Source organism: Amblyomma mixtum, chromosome 3 (assembly GCF_055824585.1).
Source record: "Amblyomma mixtum isolate Tamu chromosome 3, ASM5582458v1, whole genome shotgun sequence".
NCBI lineage: Eukaryota > Metazoa > Arthropoda > Arachnida > Ixodida > Ixodidae > Amblyomma > Amblyomma mixtum.
The window spans coordinates 286,275,090-286,280,316 of record NC_143014.1 but is presented as its reverse complement, the minus strand read 5'-3'; the positions used below and the strand labels follow the sequence as shown (position 1 = coordinate 286,280,316).

General features: G+C 53.8%; 1 pseudogene; it reads right to left on the bottom strand.

Annotated features, from left to right (window-relative positions):
* Positions 1-2,757: 2,757 nt before the first annotated feature.
* LOC149355077 (uncharacterized) lies at positions 2,758-4,044 on the bottom strand (annotated as a pseudogene).
* Between the last annotated feature and the right edge of the window lie 1,183 nt (positions 4,045-5,227).

Below are 5,227 nucleotides of genomic sequence, written 5' to 3'. Positions count from 1 at the left end.
GGCAGCAGTTTCGGCATATCGTGTAAGGTGATCCACCGCTACTATAGCCCAACGGTTGCCGGCTGCAGTGTACGGAAGCGGACCGTATAAATCAATGCCAACGCGGTCGAATGGGCCTGGAGGGCATGGTAACGGCTGCAGCTCAGCAGCAGAACGATGGGGAGGTGTCTTGCGACGTTGGCAGGGAATGCATGAGCGCACGTACTTCATGATAAAGGTGTACATTCCGCGCCAGTAGTAGCGCCCGCGTGACCACTGTGGGGGGCAGCATGGAAATATGCGCACATTTCCGAGCGTAAGTGACGTGGAATAACGAGCAGCCACTTGCGACCTTCGGAGTTGTAGTTACGGATATAAAGTAGGTTGCCACGAATCGCAAAATGGGCAGCTTGGCGGCGGAGCGCACGTGACGGTGAAGCAGCCGTCGGGTTGGCGAGAAAGTCGAGAAGGGAAGCGATCCATGGATCCATGCTTTGCGCTGAAGGCATGTCGCTCAGGCGAAGCAAGGACAGAGAAGCGCCGGACGTGGAAAGGCTCGCAATCTCGGCTGGAAGGGGGCAGCGCGACAGTGCATCGGCGTCTTGATGCTTGCGGCCGGTGCGATACACGACGCGGATATCATATTCTTGCAAGCGAAGGGCCCACCTAGCGAGGCGGCCGGAGGGGTCTTTCAGGTTGCAAAGCCACAGAGCGCATGGTGGTCGGTCACAACGTCAAAAGGGCGCCCATAGATGTACGGTCGAAACTTCGCGAGGGCCCATACAATCGCCAAACACTCTTTTTCAGTGACGGAGTAATTGCGTTCTGCTGGTTTGAGTGTGCGGCTAGCATAAGCAACGACGTATTCGTCAAAGCCAGGTGTTCCTTGGGCGAGGACAGCGCCGAGGCCAACACCGCTGGCGTCCGTGTGCACTTCGGTAGGAGCGGTCGAGTCGGAATGGCGCAGAATGGGTGGCGCCGTGAGGAGACGGCGCAAGGTGTTGTATGCGTCGTCGCACGCTGGAGACCACAGTGATAAATCCGCACTTCCAGACAGCAGTTGGGTCAAAGGCGCAGCAATGGACGCAAAGTTGCTAATAAACCGGCGGAAATACGAGCACAAACCCAGGAAGCTGCGCAGGTCTTTGATGGAGGTAGGTTTGGGAAAGTCAACCACAGCACGAAGTTTCGCTGGGTCGGGACTGACGCCCTGCTTAGAGACAACATGACCTAAGATGGTTAATTGACGGGCGGCAAAACGGCATTTTTTTAAGTTCAGCTGCAGGCCGGCGTCAGAGAGGCAGGTTAAGACGTGCTTCAAACGTAAGAGGTGGGTGTCAAAGTCCGGGGAAAAGACCACAATGTCGTCGAGGTAGCAAAGGCATGTCTTCCACTTAAGTCCGCGCAAAATGGTGTCCATCATCCTCTCGAAAGTCGCGGGGGCGTTACAAATCCCGAAGGGCATCAGCGTAAATTCATACAAGCCATCCGGTGTCACAAAGGCGGTTTTGCGGCGATCGGCTTCTTTCATAGGAACTTGCCAGTACCCGGAACGCAAATCGAGGGAGGAAAAGAGTTCGGCCCCTTGCAAAGAGTCCAGAGCGTCGTCTATGCGCGGGAGGGCATAGACATCTTTGCGCGCAATCTTATTAAGGCGGCTGTAATCTACACAGAAGCGTATGGAGCCATCCTTCTTTTTGACGAGCACCACAGGCGACGCCCATGGACTGCTTGAGGGCTGAATGACGCCGCTCCGGAGCATCTTGTCGACTTGGTCTTCAATAACTTGGCGCTCGGCGACAGACACACGATAGGGACGTTGTCGCAGCGGCGCGTGGTCACCTGTGTCGATGGCATGGGTGACAGTGGAAGTTTGACCCAAGGAACTTTGATGTGAGTCAAATGACGAGCGAAACTGATTAAGTAAAGTGCGAAGCTGCGCCCTTTGCGGCGCTGGAAGGTTGTCGTCGATGGAGCGAAGGAATGCTTCGGTTGAGGAGGGATCGGGCGCAGCAGTAGGTGGGCTGAGTGCGGCTATGGAGAGGTGCGGCGCGTCGTCCGTCTCTTCGCGGATGAGCAGAGACGCGAATGGTTGTACCGTGCCGAGACATTCACCTAGGCGCAAGGCGTTGGGGAACGAGAATGGGTTAGACACGAACGGTACGGAGAGGCCAGCGGATATAGTCAGTACGGCGTATTGCAGAGGAAGACACTTGCGGTGCAGAAAGATAGGGGACGGAGTGAAGAGGACAGTGTCGTCGCGAAGAGGGCCGCAAGAGAGGGGTACGAGGACTGAAGAGCAGGGAGGCAGGTCAATGTCTTCGGCAACGAGGGCCTTAGCACAGGCACCAGGAGGGGTAGTGTCCAAGACAGCTTCGGGCAGGTGAGAGAACTCGAATTCAGCTCGAGCACAATCGATGATAGCAGCATGGCGCGATAGGAAATCCCAGCCCAGGATAACAGCATGAGAACAGCAGGGCAGTACGACGAATTCGACGGCATAGATGGTCCCCTGGATGACAACTCGAGCGGTACACGCTGCTGACGGCTGGATGTTCTGTGCGCTGGCAGTGCGCAGTGAGAGTCCAGCAATTGGCGTCCTTACTTTTCTTAAAGAACTACACAGCTTTGCGTCCATGACGGAAACCGCAGCACCAGTGTCGACAAGCGCCATGACAGAAACGCCGTCGACGGAAATTTCAATGAGGTTAGCGGCTGACGGATGAGGCCTTTCGAAGTTAGTTGTGGACGCAGTTCTCGCCTCAGGAACTGCGGCGCCTAGTTTTCCTCCTGATTAGCGGTGGGGCGACGTCGCATAGGCGAGATAGACCGGCGTCGTGGAGAAGAGGGCCGGCGGCTGGAGAGGGTAGAACGGTCCGGCGAGAAAGTACGACTTTGTGGCGGCGCAGCTGGCACAGAGTACTGACTCGGTGGAGGCCAGTACCCAGGAGATTGGGGAGGAATTTCCGCGTCCGGGAGACGACGGCGGCAATGCCGAGCTACATGACCTGGGAGACCACAAAAGAAGCAAATCGGCCGATTGTCCGTTGTGCGCCGGGAATCGCTGAACCTTGGAGTAGGTCGACGGTAAGCCACTGGCCCTCGCAAATGCGCCGGAGGCGCACTATAGATTGGCGGCTGCGGTCTTGCGACGACATCGGCATACGTCACTGGAGCCGAGACAGGAGGCGGTCTCGCGACGGCTTCGGCATATGTGAGCGGAGCCGCCACAGGTTGTGGTCTGGCGACAACGTCAGCGTATGTCAGCGGAACCATGACAGGTGGTGACGGATGGGCCGGTGGAAGAGCCTCAGCAACTTGCTCTTGAATTGTATGTCGGAGCGCTGGAGCCAGATATGATGGTCAGTCGTTAGCGCTCGGCAGAAAGGAAAGTTGACGTGCCACTTCTTCCCGCACGAAGTCTTTAATCTGCTGTAGCAGCGAGGGGTCAGGAGCAGGCGTGAGCCCAGCAAGCGACTCAACCTGCTGCGGCCGCTGGCGTGTCAGAATCCTCTGCTTGCGCAACTGCTCAAAGCTTTGACACAGCGTGACGACTTCAGCAACGGTACGCAAGTCGCGCGCTAGAACCATCTGAAAAGCGTCGTCATCGATGCCTTTCAAGATGTGTTGGATCTTGTCGGCTTCCGACATACGAGCGTTGACCCGCTTGCACAAGTCGACGACATCTTCAATATAGCTAGTGAAGCTTTCACTAGCCTGCTGAGATCGTTCACGCAATCGCTGTTCGGCTCGGAGTTGCCTGACAGCCGGTCGACCAAATACGTCAGAAAATTTAGTCTTAAAGGTGGACCAGGTTTGAATATCTGCCTCATGGTTGCGATACCAGAGGTTAGCCACACCGGCGAGATAAAAGATGACATTGTTTAGCTTCGTCACGTCGTCCCATTTGTTGTATACGCTCACCCGCTCGTACGATGTGAGCCAATCTTCAACATCGTTCTCGTCGGTCCCGCTGAAAATGGTCGGGTCCCGTTGACGAAGGGAGCCGGCACAGATGACAGCCTGACCCACTTGTACGGCCTGGTGTTGGACGTCCTCAGGCATCTTGCGCGTCGGGAGAGCACGACTACGGAGCTCCAGGGCCGATGTTTTTACCCCGCACCTCCACCAAATGTAACGGGGGGTTTGTTACGAGGTACTGGGGCGACGGGAACGGCAACGGCAGCAGTCTGAGATCAGGTCGGCAAAAGACACACAAGCGTAGCGTTGGCAAAAACTCTCGAGAGCACTGTCACCTCGTCTTCGTCTTTCCAAATCATCAGACGCATCTTCTTCTTTAGCCTTACAAAATAAATAAATAAATAAATAAATAAAAGACGTTGATAAATATGGCGTTGTCCTGCCATCTGCTACCCGTCTTGGTAAGCTTAGTTAAAAAATTCAAGGGGCACTTTGGCTCTTTCAAGTGCTGCAAGGCGAAAGCTTTTCCTGGCGTACTGTTTGTTTTCTATTTATTTTTAATTTCATATCTTATTTCTTTTTATTTTATTTTTGTTCTTTTTAATTTTGTTTTGTTTTTCATATTTTATTTCATTTCTTTCTCTTTCTTATTTTTATTGTTTGTTATTTTTCTATTGTGATTTTTATTTTTATTCCTTTTATTTTATTTATGAAACCCATGCATTCACTAGAGCCTTCGTGGCGGAGTGGTAGCGTCTCCGCTTCAAGTGCCGAAGGCCCTAGTTCTCTTCCCAGCCTCGATGCAGTTTCTTTTTAAGTAGTGATGCCGAAACGCGGACAAATCTGCTGACACAGCTGCCGACACGACTGTCGACACGGCTGCTGACGAAAGTAGGAGGCATTAAAGGCTTTCGCCTTAAAAGAGCGACTGCCCTGGACATGCGGCGGTCCAGGGTTCAGTCCGTGGACGGGGGTGAATGTTTCTTTGGCTTTGCAAGTTTGTGAAGGCTGCATCATTGCTTTGCAGCCGCCGCGGTGGCTCAGTGTTTATGGTGCGAGGTAGCTGAATAGAACGACACGCGTTCGAACCCGGCCGCGGTGGCCGCATTTCGATGAAGGCGAAATGCTAGAGGTCCATGTACTGTGCGACGTCAGTGCACGTTTCAGAACTCCAGGCTATCTAAAGTTTCCGCAGCCCTCAACTACTGAGTCCCCAATAGCCTAAGTCACTTTGGGACGTTAAACCCCATAAACTAAACTTTCCTTTGCAGCCGTTGGTAGCGCCAGTGTTTATTACAGACTATTAATTAGCTTATTGCGAGTTAGC